Source organism: Peromyscus californicus, unplaced genomic scaffold (genome assembly GCF_007827085.1).
Source record: "Peromyscus californicus insignis strain IS unplaced genomic scaffold, ASM782708v3 Scaffold_18__1_contigs__length_77618521, whole genome shotgun sequence".
Lineage (NCBI taxonomy): Eukaryota > Metazoa > Chordata > Mammalia > Rodentia > Cricetidae > Peromyscus > Peromyscus californicus.
In genome coordinates this window covers 63,523,040-63,544,064 of record NW_026294480.1, presented here as the reverse complement: position 1 = coordinate 63,544,064, position 21,025 = coordinate 63,523,040, and positions in this window count along the sequence as shown.

Genomic DNA, 21,025 nt, shown 5'->3' with positions numbered 1-21,025 from the left:
TCCTTTGAAAATATCTCCACATCTTGTTATAACAAAAATCTACACAGCAAAAACATTGAACTAGAATTGGATAATATAAATACTAGACTTGGTGCCATCAGATTTTTTCTGTTAATCTGTCAATTGAGCACTTTGAGCATCAGTTTCATCTCAGTGAGAAATGATAATCAGCCCTGTCTGCCAATGATGCTATTGTAGATAGTAGGAAGAAGATAAACCTTGATCTTAAAGAAAACAAACAAACAAACAAAACAAAACAACAACAACAACAAAAACATCTAAACCTGCCTCCATCAGTCACTGCATGAAGGCTCTCCAATGACAACCAAGGTAGTCACCAAACCTATCACAGGGGATGGCCTGTTCAGGCCATGTATCCACTGCTGCCAGGAGTTTTAGCTGGGGCCATCCTTGTAGACTCAGGGAAATTTCCCTTGTATCAGGTTTGTACCGACTCCCTAAATCCTTCCTTTCCAGTTATCTTTCTCAACACTTCCCCCTCTGCCCATCCCCAAACCTGATCCCTCAAGTTACCATGCCAACCTGCCCCTAGTCCAACCAGGTGATCTCTATTTCACCTTCCCTGGGAGATCCATTCTCTCCCCCTGGAACCCCCTTGTTACCTAGCCTCTCTGGGTCTGTTGATTGTAGCATGGTTATCCTTTACTTTACAGTTAAAATCTATTTATGAGTGAGTACATACCATGTTTGTCTTTCTGGGTCTGGGTTACCTCATTCAGGATGTTTTTTTTTTTTTTCTAGTTCCATCCATTTGCCTTCAGATTTCCTGATGTCATTGTTTTTAACAGCTGAGTAATACTTCATTGTGTAAATGTACCACATTTTCTTTGTCCATTCCTTGGTTGAGGGACATCTAGGTTGTTTTCAGGTTCTGTGAATTACAAATAAAGCTGCTATGAACATAGTTGAGCAAATGTCCTTGTGGTATGATTGAGCATCCTTTGAGTATATGTGCAGCAGTGGTATAGTTGGGTCTTGAGGTAGATTGATTTCCAATTTTCTGAGAAACCACCGTATTGATTTTTAAAGTGTCTAAACAAGTTTGCACTCCCATCAGCCCCACCAGCAATAAGGAATGTTCCTTTTGCTCCACATCCTCTTCAGCATAAGCTGTCATTTGTGGTTTTGGTCTTGACAGGCGTAAGACGGAATCTCAGAGTCATTTTGATTTGCATTTCCCTGATAGCTATGGATGATGAACATTTCTTTAAGTGTTCTCTGCCATTTGAGATTCTTCTGTTTTGAATTCTCTGTTTAGGTCAGTACCCCATATTTTAATTGGACTACTTGGTTTTTTGATGTCTAGTTTCTTGAATTCTTTGTATATTTTGGAGAGCAGCCCTCTTTTGGATGTAGGGTTGGTGAAGATCTTTTCTCATCCTAAAGGCTGCCATTTTGTCGAATTGACAGTGTCCTTTGCCTTACAGAAGCTTTTCATGAGGTTACATTTATTAATTGTTGTTCTTAGTGTCTGAGCTACTGGTGTTCTATTCAGGAAGTTGTCTCCTGTGCAATGCAAATATTCCCTCACTTTCTCTTCTATGAGGTTCAGTGTATCTGGATTTATGTTGAGGTCTTTGATCCGCTTGGGCTTGAGTTTTGTGCAGGATGATAGAATGGATATATTTGCATTCTTCTACATGCTGACATCCAGTTATGCCAGCACCATTTGTTGAAGATGCTTTCTTTACTCCATTGTATACTTTTGACTTCTTTGTCAAAATATAAGTGTCCATATGTAAGTGGATTTATGTCTGTGTCTTTGATTTGATTCCATTGATCAATGTGTCTGTTTTTATGCCAATACCATACTTGTTTTTATTACTATAGCTCTGTAGTAGAGCTTGAAGTTAGGGATGGTGATACCTTAGAAGGTTCTTTTATTGTATAGGATTGTTTTAGCTACCCTTGTTTTTTGTTTTTCCATATGAAGTTGAATATTGTTCTTTCAGGTCTATAATGAATTGTGTTGGAATTTTGATGGGTATTTCATTTGCTCTGTAGATTGCTTTTGATAAGATGGCCATTTTTACTATGTTAATCCTACCAATCCATAATCATGGGAGAGCTTCCCATTTTCTGATATCTTCTTTAAAATCTTTCTTCAAAGGCTTGAAGTTCTTTCACTTGTTTGGTTAGAGTTACCCCAAGATATTTTAAAATTGTTTGTAATATTGTGAAGGATGTTTCCCTGATTTCTTTCTCAGCCCTTTTATCATTTTTATATAAGAGGGCTACTGATTTTTTTGTTTTTTTTCTTTTTTTTAGTTAATCTTGTATCCAGCCATTTAGCTAAAGGTGTTTATCAGCTGTAGGAGTTTCATGTTAAAATTTTTGAGGTCATTTATGTATGCTACCATATCATCTGCAAATGAACATTGGACCAAGCTTGGGGAGTTCTGCTGAAGAGAAGAAGGAGGGAATGTAGGAGCCAGGGGGATCAGGGACATTGAAGGAAAACCCACAGGAATGGCTAGCCTGGCTCATGGAAACTCACAGAGTCTGAACCAGCAGCAAAGGAGCCTGCATAGGACTGACCTAGGCCTCTGCATAAGTGTGACAGTTGTGTAGCTTGCTCTATATGTGGGACTCCCAGCAATGGGAGGAGGGGCTGTCCCTGGTTCTTGGGAGCCTATTCCTCATGCTGGATTGCCTTGCCCATCCTGAATACAGGGGGAGGTGCTCAGTCTTATGGCAGCTTGATATGCTGTGCTTTGCTGACACCCATGGAAGGCCTGCCCATTTCTGAGTGAATAGAGAGGAAGGGTAGATTGGGAGGAGGGGCAGAGGTGAGGTGAGGGAATGGAGTGGGAGAAGAGGAGGGAGGCAAGGCTGTGGTCAGGATGCAAAATAATAAATTAATTAATAAAAAATCAAAAAAGGAAAAACTTTAAAAATTAGTTAAGAAATATAAATTATTTTGGCATTCAATTTCTTTTTATAAATTTTATTTTATGTTTATTTACTAGTTTTATGTGTGTGGAAATGTGTGCATACTTACATGTGGAGGTCAGAGGACAGCTTATAGGAGTCAATTCTCTCCTTCTACACCATGAGTCCTGGGAATTAAACTCAGTTCCTTAGGCTTGACAGCAATTGCCTCTACCCTCTGGGCCAAATTGCTGGCTCCAAGCCCCAGTTTCTCAACACAACTATTTTATATGCTAGGAACATAAGCTCATTCTATTTTGAATTAAGTTCCCAAAATAACATGATAACAAGATCAATGATTTTGTTTCCATTATGTATAGTAATAGCTTGGAACTGAAGGAGCTCATTAAAAATATTTTTAATTCGGCTTTTGAGCATGTGTCTTTTTCCAGTGCCCTAGCCCTCTCCTATTTCCAGGTTCACTTTTCTTATTCTTAACAAACTGTTTCTATTTCGTGTGTGTGTGTGTGTGTGTGTGTGTGTGTGTGTGTGTGTGTGTGTATGTGTGTACATTATTGTAATGAACTGATTTTGCCTGAATACATATTTTTACACTAAGTCACCAAAAAGTGTTAAACCACTCATTTGAGCATCTGTGGTAGCAATGTATAAGTACTTATATACATTGTGTGGACAGAAGATGAGTGTACACAGAAAATGAGACAGGATGACACATAGAGTTAAATGTGGTGATATATTGCGTACCCTAATAAAATTTACCTGAAGATCAGAGGACAGACAAGCCACTAGATTAAACACAGAGGCCCAGGCAGTGGTGGCACACACACTTAATCCCAGGAGGTGATAGCTGGATGGAGAAAAGTATATAAGGCGTGAGGAGACAGGAACTAAAGGCTTTTCGGCAGAAGCATCCCTTTCAGCTAGAGGCTTTTTCAGGCTGAGGAGTTGGTGAGGTAAGAGGTGGTGGCTGTGGTTTGTTCCTTTGTCTCTCTAATCTTTCAGCAATTACCCCAATATCTGGCTCTGGGTTTTTATTATAAGACCATTTAGGAATTCGTGTTACAGTTAGACAAAAACACAAAGAATGTTTAGAATTCCCGAACTAAGCTTTCATGAGAGGGAGATTTATCTGCACATGTGAATTTGTCTTTTTATAGCTTTTAACTGGTAATTTCTTAGAAACTTATACTAAGATTCTTCGCTTATTTCTTCTATATATAATGTGGAAGATTCCATGACCGTGTGTCTTCCACAGGAACATATAAAATCTGTATTATAATAAACACAAGGGGTGAATAGTGTAAACGATTTTATACATGTGGTGAGAAATAGTGCTTAATGTCTGATTTAACAGCTTCCCATTATAGTTAATAGTTTAAGAGTAAGATGAACTAGACAGAGGCCAGAGAAGTGGCCACCACTTAAGAATTAGTTCCCAGCACCCACATCAAGTGGTTCAGAACTGCTAGAAGTCATTCCCGGGGGGACCCAACACCCTCTTATGGCCTGCACTAGCATCTGCATGCGTACGATACACGTACATATACCCAGACACACACATATATATAAAATAAATAAATACATTTCTTAAAAAGGGCCAAAAGTGGGAATAAAAGCTACATTTTAAAATTCAAGTCATACTATATACTATCCAGCATATGCTATAGAAGAATAAACTGTACATCATACAATTTTTAAAGTGTTTATATAAAAATAGTTTTATCTTTGCTGACAAAATAGGCATGGAATGAGCGGCAGTTGTCTTGTGATGCTGAAAATCATTATCTACCTTAGCAAAAAAAAAAGTGTATTTTCAAATGTCTTTGTGTGCTAATTTTCTGCTACATGTGTTCAGAAGAAAGCAAGCTTGTAGGCTCCTTTGACTACTTTGAAGACTCACAGTGTATCACTCTATCCTTGACATGTAGTCATTATGTTGCTTATGAGATTCTCTAGAGTTCCATGGGAGATGTCCAAGAGATTTCATAGTAAGGTGTAAATGCTTCTTCCTAAGGAAATTGCCTCAAAAGCATGCAATTTACTAACCCCTAGGGACGTTTCTTTCTGTAAATAGCTTCAAGAGAGCTCTTCTTATGTTAATTGCAGCTGAGACTGGACTTAAGCATAACTGTAAAATAGTTGTAAAATTACCTCAAAACTTTCCTTTTACACAGGTACCTGTGTTTGATCAATTTAAGCACCTTTGTAGTAATATCCATTAACAGGATCTCCTTCAACTCTGAATCAAGAATCGAGAATCCATATTATACTACAGAAGCACATGACAGAAAATAATCGGAACATAAATATGAGCAAGACATTTCCTATTGTTTCTACAGTTTGCACATCCCTTTGCAAGACCTATTCATTAATTTCATGTGCAGACTTGTACACCGAATAAATTCAGAGTTAGAATTTTTGGGCTTCCACAATCTAAGCTTTGTAAACAGAAATTGACCCTTGTCAAGCTAATGCAACTTTTCTCCCTTATGTTAAGAAATGACTAAGAACCCAAAGCAGATGAGAAGGAAGCTAGAGGCTGAAATCTTTACAAAGAAGACATCTGTCTGAGCTGACAGACAGTTCAGTCTTCATCTGTGAAGCAGAGCCAGTGGGGGGTCACAGCAGTTCCAAAGATGAGAGGTATTGCTTATGCCCCTTGCACGAATGTTAACCTGTAAGGGAAAATAATGCATGCACTACATATGCAAACATGTGCACACACACACACATACACACACACACACACCTAAAATACCCAACAACAACTTTTTCCAAAGAATTAGATTCTAGGTTACAGCTGGAATGGAGACGTAAGGCCGTTTAAGTCTCCCTTGATGGAACTAGGCAGTTTGCTGTGCCATTAATTTTTCATCTCAAGACAACCTCTCTTTGGCTGATTTATTTTATTTTTTTTTTTTTTTCTTTTTGTCCTTGCAGATGTTGAAAGGGCTTTTAGGTCAGATGTGAGTGCAGATGCATTACCACTGACAGGTCTGTCAGTCTCCTCTCGTTTAAAATGCTTTTTGGCACTTAACACATCGCGACTCATAATCATGCCTGTTCACCCTAAATTATAAAGTCTTTAATGGCTGTGACTGGCCTTTCTGGGGAGGCCTAATGCAATGAAGATTGAAGCAAAGAGGTCCGTAACAAAAGGCATTAGAATCTATTATAAGGCAGATCTTCCCCCTCTAGGAAATGGCCTCACGAAGGAAAAGCATTCAGAGAGACCACACCGGAGCGAATGGAAGTGTTTCTCATGCTCTGTTATACATATCTGTCTCCCCAACAGCTTCCACGGATCTAAAACAGTTGTCTAGCACAGTAAATCTCTGCAAACTGTGCTGTGGAAGCAGACACTGTCATTGTGGAAGTAAATGCTGGTGATTTATATTTACACTAGAATCTTTTTTGTGATGGAAGGAGAGCTGAGACTATTTCTACAGTTCCTAAAAACAGCAATGAAATTGCAAGTCAAGACACGGCAATTATTTACATAAATCTTTTCTTGTTATTTCCTTCCTTCTTATCTGGCTAATATTTATTTTGACTACTTCACAGAGTGACTCTGACTTCATCCAGGATGGGAGCAGGGCGAGGGGACAGTGCCACCCAGGTAGTTCTTAATAACAAACTCTGCAGCGTGTGATGCTCTTCTCTTTCCGTACTTCTCATTTGTACATTACAAAACGTGTTCCCTTTCTATACTTGTACCTGTGAATGATTTCAAAGAAGACAAGATATCCACAAGATCAATTGCATGTGTAAATACTTGAGCACATTTTCCAAGCCTCTTTGTCTTTGCTTTTACATTTGATGATCTGGCTCCGAGAGAGTAACCCAGAGCTTACCTGGACCAAGCAGCTTTTTCAAAAAGAAATACAGTAAAATTGCACAGGGTCATTTCCTCCAGATATTTATAAAATCCAAACTTGAGTCAAGTCGAATTGTTAGTGTGGGAAATTTATTCCGAGTTAAGATTTTATGGATATGGAGGGGGAAAATGTGAATCTTTGTGGTTATAAATCAGTGGCTTTCAACCTGTGTGACCTCAGGATGAATCTTACATGAGAAATTGTCAGAATTTCGGACTCAAGTCCTGCCCAGACCCACTAACCCGGAAGCTCCCAGAGAGGAAGCACAGCAACCTGTGTTTTAACAGCCTTTGTGTCTTCTGATGCTCACCGCAGTGGAGAGCCACCAGCATAAGTAATTTAAAGAGACAGTACTCACCATTTCAAGCTTATGAACAATTTGAGGCCACAATGCCACAAACGGGAGTAAAACCTACATAATCATTCACAGATTTTATCTGAATGTCATAGGGACATAAAGTCAGATTTAAAAGCAAAGTTTTAAAATGTAAAAGTTTTAAAAGCAGATATTGTTTGAACAAAAGTCTTTCATTAATGTTATTTGAATCCTTTCACTGTTTATATAGTTTATGTAAGAAATCAGTGTCAGTCATGTATGTACTAAAGTTTTGAATTTCTATTTAGTTTTCTTTCTGTATAGTTGCCTTAGTCCCTGTTGCCTGTCATTGTCAGCTAACCCAAGTTCTAAAAATGAAAGGAGAATGCACCTATGTAGAGATTTATCTGATTTTATGTAAATTAGTGTTTTTCTAAAAATCATTCATGCCCTAGAAAAATTCCAGAATTATCTATGTGAAAAAAGCTAAGAAATGCCTGAGAACATTCCTGGGGTTTGACACACCATGAAGGAAGAGTTTGGATGTCATTTTACAGGTAAAAGCCAGTCTCGGAGTCGTGGTTCCTGGAGGATGGTTTGAGGGTTTGAAAATAAAATGGGTATTGATGGTATAAAAGAAGAAAACTTTTCATGTAAATTTTGTAAGCTTAAAGGAAATGGATGTCGATGATATCAGGGAACGGAAAGATGAGGAGAGTAGAACTGTCCTCTTTCTAAGGAAAACAGGGATCTCCGCTCTTCCTTTGATTCCTGGAGGCAGGTCATTTGTTATGTGTTCCTCACACTTGAGATATGGCCAGCAGCTCACATGTAGGACCTCCACCTCAGATATAGGACCACAGTGCACCTTGCTAGTGTAAAAGAGAAATCAGAAGTCAGAGGAACTGAACTTTGCTCTCTATCTTTGTCTTCAAAATATTGAGGGAATAATCAATAACCTCCTGCTTCTGTCCCTTGTCATGAATTTTAATTGGTTCTCTTATCTATAAATGAAAGACTTGTACCAAAGATGCCCAGTGGTAAGTCATTTTCAATGACAGCTCAACCATTCTCTTTTCTGTCCATTTGTCTGGCTATTCCAGGAAAATTACATTTAAATGTAAGTTATTATTGTTTCCAGAAGAAGATGATTTTGGCTATCAGGAAACATGTTTTCTGAATCCTGCTTCTACCCACTCTCATTCATTCTTTCATTTCAATGAAAGCACACAATGATTGGCTGGGGTTAAGTGTTAAACTATTAAGTTATGAATTACTGGCAAGTCTCACAGTGCACATTTATGATTTTGACCTCATTAGCACTGACCTTTAACCCCAACCAGCTGAGCTCATGAACCACAAGTACGTACCAGTGGAGAATAATAGAAAAGCTCCTTGGTTGTTCAACCCAATTGCATTTATCACATGCATGCATTAGGATACTGCTCTTCAGCTCTCGTTTCCCCCAAGTGTATGGCGACCACTCTGATTTCACTTTGCCAAACACTTTCAAGTTGCTTTCTGATAATATAGCTGTGCCACATGGATTAGATCCCAGTCTTCAGGAGAAATTCCACAGTTAAGAGTGGAAGAGTGGTAGACATGGACTTGAAACAGAATGTATTGGAAATGTATGAACATTGACTATTCAAATATAAGGGTGAATAGCTCATGTTTGTGCCTAGAAAGCATGAATTTAAGGACAGAGCGTCACTGACTCTTCTCTTTGTCCCCTATTTGAGCAAATTCAAACCAGTCAGAATGCAAATATAATAACACTAAAGTAATGTGGTCAGTCATTACTCTCATGCCCTGCGGAATTTCCCAAGTATTAATTAATGTATTCCAGTGTGCAAATGTAAATATTAGCTGTTGAGATGTGGTTTACACAGCATAAACTAATGTTGAGAGAACTCTTAATCTTTTGATTTCTCCTTTTCCTCTCCTTTTTCTCCTTCAAGATATTCATCACAACAGTGACGTATGCAGAAGAAATGAATGGGAGAGAGAAGTTTGCCCACAGACAGGAAAGCTGAGTGGAGGTCTCTCAACACCTGTTTAAAACAGACACCTACAGACACCCCTGTGACTTGTTTCCTTTCTGCATACACCCAACAGCAACAGATCGTTCAACCCTCCCTGGAGAAGCTTCTACTTGCAGCAAATGGTGATTAACGCAAACAACTGGCCAAAGTATAGAGAAAAAGAGACTATCGAATACAGCCCCGAACGGAGCGTGTGTGCTGCAACATCTCTTCCAAGGCTTAGAGACAGTGTGTGTGTGTGTGTGTGTGTGTGTGTGTGTGTGTGTGTGTGTGTGTTGCAGCTAAAAGTCTAAATGTCAGTACTTCTACACTGCTACACTGCTGTCTAGTAAATTCATCATGATGTAAGATATCTGTAAAACTAATAACAGGAAGTCTTTCTTTTAACAGAATCACACAGAATATCATACATACAATTGCAACATCTTGTAAAAATATATTCGGCAGAAAATTTCTTCTAGAATTAAGTCTTTGACACTTCATCAAAGATATGTGTCTTCTGCCTCCCACCAGCCACAGTACTAAGAGAGCATCCCTGCACCTCACCTGGGCAGCACAGGAGAGCTGATCCTGTCGGCAGGGGTTCATGTGAGTGGGCCTGGGGGACACGAGAGCAGGAGGGCTGACCTCACCACTCCTCATCTGACATGTGGTGGCACAGGTGAGGAAAAAAATGCCTGCCCTCCCTCCCTTTGCCCCTTGCCACCTGTGGCAGATGAGAGAGAAGGCCCTGGGGCCACTATGACGGTGAGAGAACTGACTCTGGCCCCCACCAGCTACAGCACAGAGGAGAGCAGGCACAGCACCTCACCTGGGCAGCACACTAGAGCTGACCTGTCGGCTGGGGGCCAGGTGAGCCAGGCCTGTGGATGTGAGAGCGGGAGAGCTGCCTGTGCCCTCTCCCTGGTACGCCATGGGACGGCAAGGGTAAGGGAAACATGCCCCTCCCACCTTGCCACCTGCGACAGGCCAGACAGGAGAGCTGACCTCTGGGCCATGAGCCAGCTCTGCCCCTCACCAAGTGCAGCAATCCAAACAGTAGGCCCTGAACCTCGCCTGGGCAAAAGAGTAGAGCTGGCCCTAGTGGTGTGGGTGTGCGTGAGTTGGATCCAAGGATGTGAGAGCAGGAGAACGGGCCCGGGACTGCTTCTTGCTCTCTGCTACTTTGGGTGAGCTAGCCAAGGCAGTGCTGGAGCACTCACATGTTAGGAAGACTTTCTTAATTTTTAAATTTCTCCTTTTTTGAAAATGGATGATGATGATGATGATGATGATGATGATGATGATGGAAAGCTGGCAGGCTGACCAACCCAGCTACCACCCAGGCCCAGAACCAGGACTACGAGGTAGCCCACTCCAGCACCCATCTTATCTATGAACTACTGGAGCAGGTGAAGGGGACGAGTCTACAAATCCAAAGCTCCAGGATCTCTGTGACACAAGGCAATAGTAGGATATCCAAGAGAAGACCCAGTGAGGGCCAAGTATTGAGGGTGCAGCAGAAGCCAGAGGCCTCCAATCAGACCAATGAACATTTGCAAGTAAAGATATACAGACAAAAGGATATGTTGTGTGACTTACTGTGTGATTTACTGGACCATACTATAGCCTCCATACCGAGATTTGTTTGTTTGTTTGTTTGGTTGGTTTGGTGTTTTGTTTTTACTTTTAAATTTTGTTTTGGGGGGTAGGTTGCAAGGGAAAAGCAAGGGGACAGGCGGGGTCGGGAGGGGTGTATGAGTGGAATCCGGATCCATGACATGAAATTCACAAAGAATCAATAAAAAGTTAATTATAAAAAAAGATGTGTGTGGTGATATTGTGTTCCCTAATATATCGTGCACCCTAATAAGTTGATCTGGGGTCAGAGACATGTAGATGTAACCAACCGTCTTATTAAATAAGAAACACAGAACCAATGTGTAGTGGGTAGCCACTCCAGCTTTGATCTGGAAGTTCCAACCCCCATTGAGACTGCGGCAACTGTCACGCCTACAAGGCGGGGCCAAGGGAGGCGCCGGGGGACCCGAGATCTGGATCGGCGGGCGCTCTCTCTGTGGCGGGACCCTGGACTGGAGAGGTGGACCGAGCAGAGCTCCAGAGAACACCGCTGGACTGTGATACACCTTCCCCAGACTCCGCGACCTACCTATTCCTTAATTTGTAAGTTACGCCATTAAATAAATCTCCTTTTAACTACCTGGAGTGGCCTTAATAATTTCACCAATATCTGGCGCCCAACGTGGGGCGCCATTTGTTGCTAAAGTTTTCCTGCCTGGCCCACAGTCAGGGCAAATCTCTCTCACCCACCAGTCCCAAGCCGCTCAAACCCGATCAAGTAAACACAGAGACTTATATTGGTTACAAACTGTATGGCCGTGGCAGGCTTCTTGCTAACTGTTCTTACAGCTTAAATTAATCCATTTCTATTAATCTATACCTTGCCACGTGGCTTGTGGCTTACCGGTACTTTACATCTTCCTTGTCCTGATGGCGGCTGGCAGTGTCTCTCTCTCTCAGCCTTCCACTTCCCAGCTCTATTCTCCTCCTTGTCCTGCCTATACTTCCTGCCTGGCCACGGGCCAATCAGTGATTTATTTATTGACCAATCAGCAACACATTTGACATACAGACCATCCCATAGCACCAATGCAAAGAAGAAAGCCAAGAGATCAGAGCTAAGAGCCTTACCCGTCTGCTGCAGCTAAGAGAGACCTACTTCCTGAGTGTTTGTCTTTAGACTTTCTGTTCTGCCTTCTCATTGGTTGTAAACCCAACCACATGACCGCCTCGTCACTGCCTGTTTGTACAGACCTCCAGATCTTCTTTGGTTAGTATTGAGATTAAAGGCATGTGTCTCCAATGCTGGCTGTAATCTTGACCATACAGAGATCTACCTAGTTCTGCCTACCAAGTGCTGGGATTAAAGGCGTGTGCCATGAATGCCCAGCTCTGCTATGGCTTGCTATTAGCTCTGACCCCCAGGCAACTTTATTTATTAACATACAAATAAAATCACATTTCAGTACAAATAAAATATCACCATAGAGACAGAACAGTCACTAGACAGACATAGAGGCCGGAAAATGGTGGCATTCACACCTTTAATCCTAGCCTTCTGGAGGCAGAGATCCATCCAGATCTCTGTGAGTTCAAAGCCACACTGGAAACAGCCAGGCATGGTGACTCATGCCTTTAGTCCCAGGAAGTGATGGCAGAAAGGTATATAAGGCATGAGGACCAGGAACTAGGCTGGTTAAGCTTTCAGGCTTTCGAGAAGCAGTTCAGCTGAGATCCATTTGGATAAGGACTCAGAGGTTTCCAGTCTGAGGAAACAGGATCAGCTGAGGAATTGGCAAGGTAAGGTGGCTGTGGCTTGTTCTGCTTCTCTGATCTTCCAGCATTCACCCCAATAACTGGCACTGGGATTGTTCTTATTAATAAGACCATTTAAGATTCGTGCTACAGATGTGTCTTAACTAATAATTCAAAAGCCACTGTACTTCTCAAGGAATACCCTCTCTCAAAATACAAGTTATTCAATAAGCTGTGGCTTTTGATGCTCTTTGTATGTGAGGCTATAGAAAATTTCCCACATCTTTGAACTATGATAAATGAACAGCAACAGGATCTGTTAAAAAAAATGCTATTTCATCCATCCAAATTCCCATGAGATGTTGCACTTTCTCTGACAAACGTGGCTTCACCACGCTCCTGTTAGGTGGGCTGACGTACCTGACAGGATAAGTAAACCCTCTTAGAAGTTGCAATTATGGAAGGAATTGACCGGTTCATTCCTGAAAGGAAATGTATCCTCTTGAGCTTCTTGTACCGCAAACACCAGGCCCTCCCTGGAAGCCAAGGGCTGCAAGGTGGGAGCATCTGGAACTCATTGCTGAGGAACTGCACAGCTTCCTTGTGTAAACACTGCCTTGCTTTGCTTCATCTTTTTTTTTTTTCTGATCTTCAATTCAGAATGCCAGTGAGAAATCTAATTTCGATAATCAAAAATATTTACTAGACAAATGAATATAACAATTTCTCCCTACCCCATAAAGCATAAATGATCAAATAAACCCTGATCAAAATGCATGGTATCTGACCGGCATTGAGTAGTTCCCTCCGTCTCTGTCAACTGTTGACAGAGATGTTTCAAGCACAAAAGAAGACACTGAGTGCAGTCAAGCCTGAAAGGAAACGTGGACATGTTTTTATACTTGTGGCCTCGGCACTTAAAGAAATGATTCAATTCACAGTACACTGTCATGTGGTGGTTTTCTTTTTGAAGAAAAACATATGCACATCCAAAGAAATACCAAGTTTTTCAACCGCTGTCACTTGACAAAGAGCAATTGTGTTTTGAAATGATTGTGGTCTATTTTACCTTCAGACATACGCTTCTGGGGTTGGGGGGGGGGAATCTGTGTGTGTGTGTGTGTGTGTGTGTGTGTGTGTGTGTGTGTGTGTGTGTATGTGTGTATCAAATAATCTGCTGTGCATTTTAAACTTTGTTCATACCCACAAACCTAAAGATACTTCTGTGTTTGATAAAATGTAAAATGTAAGATAATTGTGCTCATTAAAAATCACTTAGTGCTTAATGCCAACTATAAATGTATCATTTCACTGAAAAATATGTAGATCTTATTATTGTGAATAGTTGTGATTATTCTTATAATTGTGGATTGGGTTACAAAAGAGAATTACTTAATACAGAATAAAGATGACCTTATGCTCTAAGGGTTTTACATGTATTAATGTATTAATAATTAAATAGCCTTATGCATATGTATTATTATTATCTCAATTTTATGAATGCAAAAAATGAAATTACCTAGCACATGAATGTCAGTGCTGGGAAATATTTCAGATGTGGGTCTGCCACATTGTATTGTATATCAGCAACTACGATGCTGGAAAGTCAGTGATTTGAGACTCTTAGAATCAATTTCCTGTCCTCATAACAATATTAAATTTGTTAAATTCCTAACTTTAAAAATTGTTGGATTGTGGACAGTGAAGAGTTAACTGAAATCATTTTCCTTAAAGTTTGGGGAAGAAATTTAGAGCTGAAATATACTCTGGATGAATAGGCCTTAACATATACCAAATATTCAGTCCAACAGATAGGGAATACACAATTTTCTCAGCAGCTCATAAAACCTCCAAAATTGATCACATAATAGAAAACAAGTCAAGTCTCAACAAATACATGAGCAGGGGGGAAAGGGAGAGGAAGGGAAGGAGGGAGAGAGAGGGAGAGAGAGGAAGGGAAGGAGGGAAGGAGGGAGACAGAGAAGAGAGAGAGGGAGGGAGGGAGAGAGAGAGAGAGAGAGAGAGAGAGAGAGAGAGAGAGAGAGAGAGAGAGAGAGAGAGAATATGAGTGTGAGAGAGCAGAGGGCAGAGGGAGGAAGCCCCTAATGACACTTAAGCCTCTGCTTATATGTGTTCTGAGGCAAGGGTGCCTCTCTGCCCTTGAGTTTTGTGGATCATCTCTAATCATTCTAACTAATGTAGTCTTTGCTTAAGCTGTAACAGTTGGATTCTGCTATTTACAGCCAATGAATGTAAGCATACATGATATATGCAGATGTGTGAGCAAGGGATCCTCTCAAATATTAACATAATTTATGCCCTTCACTGCTGGAGTCTAGAAAAGTCTAGGCTACACATAAACACTATAAAACCAGAAACAGACTTTGTTGCAACATCCATGTCATCCATAATAAGAACAAACAAATTAATGCTCAGTTGCTTTTAATCATATTTGAGGCCAGAAAGACATTTCTTTCAGGAATCCTCATAGAGAGGACTCTGTGTAATGTACTGAAAACAGACATGATGCTGAGCAATCATATTGTGAGTGTATTTGTCCTCACATGCATTTCCCCAGTGGGGACCTGGGCTCTATGTGAGTTCTTAGTAGGATCAAAGTAAACAAGCAAAGATTTCCTTCTGCTGGGTCCAAGTATTACTTCAGCATAAGAAATAATACTAATAATGGTAACAACAAAAGCAGGCCAGAGAACTCAAACCTCTCAGGGAATTTACTGGTCCCCGTGTTCTTTAAAGTCATTAGTCACCTTGACCACACAAAAAGCTTTGAGTCAGAATTCTCCTTCACAGTCTTAGAGTTTTCAAGAATAGAACGTGTAAGATCAGCTGCTTGGAAGAAAACCTCATAGAGGAGGATTAGAGGACACTTGGTCTGGCTTGAGCTAGAGGGAATGATTTGCTCAGGGAGGGAATCTGGATGAAGAGTTTGTATAGTATTCATAGAGTTTTTCCACAAAGAACCAGAGTTAGTGTTTAAATATTTGGTCTTTTCTTTTTAATGGAGGAAAATTATAACTGAGTAATTTTCCTACTTTACCCATTGAAAATTAGCCTTTTTCTCTCTTGTTCCCTCACTCATCGAACTACCATAAAAGCACAGCATGGTTATCTTAAAAGAAAATATTCAGAAAAGTGTAAGATTGAGAATTTAATGTCCTTCATCCACCATAGTCACCTTGATCTTCACTTTTTAAGGCAAAACATAGTCATCAGCTTGTTTTTTGTTTCAAATCAACTAATGCATTTATTAGTACATATGTGTGATCAATTAATAACTTCATAAAATGATGTAGTTGCATGTGTTTGCTGAAGAAATACTGCAGAATAGTTTGAATACACACATCCACTCATACATAAAAAGTGACAAATAAATATATATGTATTTGAGTTCTTAGTAATATTTCACATATATTTGAAATAACATTTGACATTGTGATTAGAGATTATGTCTTAAAGGTTTAATATTGCCAAGAACTCTTACAATTTCTGTGTACTTGATTTTGCAGTATTCATGTTTTTTAATGGTAGCAGTAAAAATACAGCATATTATACATTTTGGAAAAATATGAGAGACCATACCACTTTTTTTTTCAAGTCTTGCCCTACTTCTCAGTGATTTTGTGATGATGAACATTATGTTTAAAAATTTAAAATTACTGTGCTTAAGAGAACTATAAAATAAAAATGCTTCTAATCTGTAAGCTTCACTTGCTCAAGGACAGATAACTTCCTGGAATCCTAGAGGCTGTTCTCTAAATGCCTGGTTTTGTACAAACTTCATGTTTTTGCTTCTGTAAACAAGCTTGCTTGCCTGATTACACATAGGCAGGAAGTACGTCAAGCTGTGTGCTTTCCCCTGATTGCACAGAGGGAAGTAAGTTTTGCCTTTATAAACCCTGGATAATGTAGTTTGGAGATGCATCTTGCACATGCTCTTGGGTGCAGTTCCGGCACCATAAGTAGTCTGTGCCAGTATCTGAATAAAGCCTCTTTGTTAAAATTTATTCATGGTTAGACTGTTGCATCTCTGAATGACTCCAGACCCATCAGAATTAGCTTCTTGGGACGCTCTAAGTTCTAATTGCTTCTCTGTGATCTGATTTCAACTACCACAATAATCCTCTCAATCATCTGATGAAAGTATGTAGTGAACATTTGCCATTGATACCCATTCATTAAACTCCTGCTGATATCTTAGCAGATGAAGACAGGAGTAAATGAGCTTTCAGAATTATTCTCTATAATAATTGAACTTCAACCTGGATTTCCTATGATAGATTCTTGTAGCATCTCTTTGTATCTGCCCTTTTCTGAAATAAAACATGTCCAGTAAATGCTTAAAAGGTAAATAGTTCTCTACTGTGTAGCTAGAGTTTTCCTGCCTGGCCCACAGTCAGGACAAATCTCTCTCACCTGCCAGTCCCACAGCAGCTCAGACCCGACCAAGTAAACACAGAGACTTATATTGGTTACAAACTGTATGGCCGTGGCAGGCTTCTTGCTCTCTAGTTCTTATATCTTAAATTAATCCATTTCCATTAATCTATACCTTGCCACATGGCTTGTGGCTTACCGGCATCTTCACATGCTGTTTCTCATCATGGCGGCTGGCAGTGTCTCCCTCACTCAGCCTTCCATTTCCCAGTTTTATTCTCCTCCTTGTCCCACCTACACTTCCTGCCTAGCCAATGGTCAATCAGTGTTTTATTTATTGACTAATCAGCAACACATTTGCCGTACAGAACATCCCACAGCACTACTGCTCTATCACAGAAGACCAACCTCTTCTTTTGTGGCAGATCCTAAGATTCCTGAATGTGAAGCCCATACCGCCATCAGAGGAGACAGGCATTAAACATCTCCTAAACAAGGGACACTCCCATTTCTCTCTGAATATAGGCCTCAGACAAGATCTTGTCTGTGTTTCCCTTAAAAAAAAAAACAGTGAAAAGGCCAACAAATTGTATTCTCACAAGTCGACCTGTCCCTTTCATTGTCCCAAACAGAATCAATCATAACAGCTAAATATCAGTTAGAAGCTGCTACATCATTATTATTTAGGGCTCACATGTAATTCCATTCCTAATTTTAATTACCATAATAATCCTCTAATGGAATAACTTTCTAAAAGTAAGACATCTGAGACATTTCTCCTAAGCTCTCAGAACTGGCAACTTCACTCATCATCATTCAATCAGTCTGATATTTTATTTGTGTTCACAGTTTTATGGGGCTCCTTTCAGATTCTTAGTGCTGAGGAAGGAGCAGTACCTGGGAAAAGGAGAGTAATTAACAATGACAGAGATTTTTCTTATGTGTGCCTGGTGTCCATCTTCTGCTTTGAATAAAACCTTAAATGGTTAGTGAACAGGAAGCAAGGCCTCCTATTGGTTCTCTTTTTGTCTCCCTCTTTATTTAGCTTGCACCATGCTGTGTCTTCTGTTATATTTTGTTAACTGAAAAGAATCTACCACATTTGAACTTTGGAGATGCTCACAGAATAGTCTTTACTATGGGGCACAAGTTTCCACTTAACTTCTCTCTAGCTCTCATCTGATTATGCCCATGTCTTTGTTTTTTTTGTTTTGTTTTGTTTTCAATACATCTGGACTGAAGTTCCCCTCCCTCCGCTCTCCCAGTCCCTCTGCCCCACCTTCTCTCTCCCTCAGATCCATCCTTCTTTCCCTTCAGAAAAGAGCATGCCTCCCAGAGAGAGCCACTGAACAAAGCATAACAAGATAAAATAAGACTAAGCACAAAGGCTGTGCAAGACAACTCAGTAGGAGGAAAAGGGTCCCAAGTGCAGATGAAAGAGTGAGAGACACCCTCACTCCCACACTAAGTACACAACCATTACACACATGCAGAGGACCTAGCACAGGCCATGCAGGGGATGGCTGCTTCAGTCTCTGTGAGCACAATGAGCCTACTTAGTTGGTTCTGTGGGCTGTGTTTTCATGGTGTCCTTGATCTCTCTGGCTCCCATAACAAGTAAGTCAACTCTACCATTTCATTGAAATGTAACAACACCAGCATGTTTTATTCTAAGAAGAGACATGCCAGTTTTAATTCAAGAAACAGTTGTTTTGAACATTGAGGTGCTTTGTTCACTTAAAGATCATCAGGATATTGCTTTAACATCCCTCTTATCAGAGCCTGTGCTCTTTTGGAGTGGTCTATACTCTCTATGAGTGGATAATGTCACATCTTCTTTGCCTGTTTTCCAAGACCATATTTTAGTTTTTGTTCAGACAGAAAGACACCATCTAAAATGACTCTTGCCACTTATACATTGATCATTTGGAACTTACTAGTAGATATTACAGCTGGTTCTAATGTCAACTTTACACAAATTAGAATCACCTAAATTGGAAGCCTTGCCTGAACAATTGTGCTGAATGCTGAGGGGAGGCCCACCCATTGTGGGCAGCACCTTCTGGTAGGAGTACCAATATAAAGGGCTGACAAAGGAAGTTGATCTGGCCTCCTGTGGTTCGCTTAGCCTTTCTACTTGGGACTGGGTTGTCTTGCCAAATTAAACTGCTGCTTCTGCCCACTCCTTCACTATCAGCAGAACCAGCCTTTCCAAGCTTGCCTCATCAAATAGGGACCAGAGCTGTACAGCAGTGGTTTTCAACCTTTCTAATGCTGTGGCCCTTTCATGGGGTTCTTCATGTTGTGGTGACCCCCAATTGTAAAATTATGTGCTGCTACTTCATAACTGTAATTTTGCTACTGTTATAAATCATAATGTAAATATCTGTGTTTTCTGATGATCTAAGGTGACCCCTGTAAAAGGGTCCTTGTAGGCCCCCACAGGGGTCATGACCCACAGGTTGAGAATTGCTGCTCTACAGAAACATTCCCTGGCTCTGTGCACCTGCCCTGCAGACTGAATGACTACTGGTGTGATCCCCTATGGATATACAGCTATGCTGGGACTTCCCCAACTGTTGAGGCCTAGCCCCAAGGGCAAGTACTGGGTTCTTAGCATCTGGGTGTGACTTGTCTGTTGTTACTATTTTGAAGCTCACTTAATAAATTCTGATTTATGTTAATCCTCTTGGTTCTGTTCCTCTGGAGAACCCTCATTAAAACAGTATTTTTACAATCTTTACAATGAAAAAGAATTATGAAGCCAGGTCTTGTATGATTCCAGCAGCAGAGAAACCTAGAAATATAAGTATCTATGTCAATGATAGCATTGAATGTAAAGATATATGACATGGAATGGAACATTGAAGCTAAAATTATACAACATAAAAAATAGAGGCTAGAGGACCTGTGATGTTGACTTTAACTATAAGCATCATAAGGGATACTTCTTTACTATTTTCCCAAGGTTTTAGAGTACTGTGTGTTAAATTGTGTCTCCTGAAAATTCTTAGATTGAAGCCCAAACTCCCAGTGTAACTATACTTGGAGATAAGTTATATTACAGTAATTAAGGTTAAAAAATATCTAGTGCTACTGGTTTCCTTCCAAGAGGGGGAGAGACACCAGGGATGCCAGTGCACATAGAAAATGCCATGTTTAAACAGCTAGAAGGCAGCCTTCTCTGAAGACCAAGGAGCCCTTAGGTGCAACCACTGACACTGTGATCTGGGACTGCCAACCTCCGGAACTACGACGAAACTAATTTCTGTGATTTAAACCAGCCTGTCTGTGGTGTTTTGTTATGGTAGTCAATCCGTGGTAGTTAAGGGTGGCTAACCATTTGTAAATGTACGTACTTTAGCATTTGAAATGCCTTGTGTCATATAATCACCTTCATATCTGTAATATGAAGAGAAGACAATTTATAGGTTGCACATAAATATGTCATAAATATGACATAAAAATTTTTGAATCATAGTGCTGAAAACATCGTAAGGTAAATCCAACCATAATAGGCCAGCATTTGCTCAAATGTGTAATTCATAAGTATTCAAGATGCTTATGGTTAGATATTCACTACCTCAAGGACACAACCAACAGAGCTCTCCAGGCTATTTGTTGTTACTTTGTATATCATATTATTGCTAGCCCACTGCAAAACTAGACAGCATCAAATTAAATACCATAACTTGGAAACAAAACCCAAGGGAAATAAATCTATCTTTGACACATCATATTTTAAAACACAAAGCATAGTGAAATCAAGTACTTGTAGGGATAAAATCTCACTTATGTGAATTTCTGTGCATTGTTACTAGGGAACCTAAGATTCTCATTCCAGACATTATGGTTTTGTTGTGGTTTCTCTTCAATAAACCAGACTTGTATGACTACATCTGTGCATTTATTATGTTTTTACTGTACTGATTCTGTTTTTTAACATATCATATGATTTAAAAAAATATAGCTTAGGCCCAGTATTTTTGTTAGTTCGCACTTCTTAAAGTGCTTTCCTAAACAAAACATTCAAAGCAATGAGGAAGCCAGGTTATGAAGCTTTAAACCGGAAAAAAATTAAATCAATTATTGACAGATATAGAATGCGTTTCAGAATTAATTGACTCTCCAAGGTTTTTGCTTAGTCATAGCTTGTATACTAA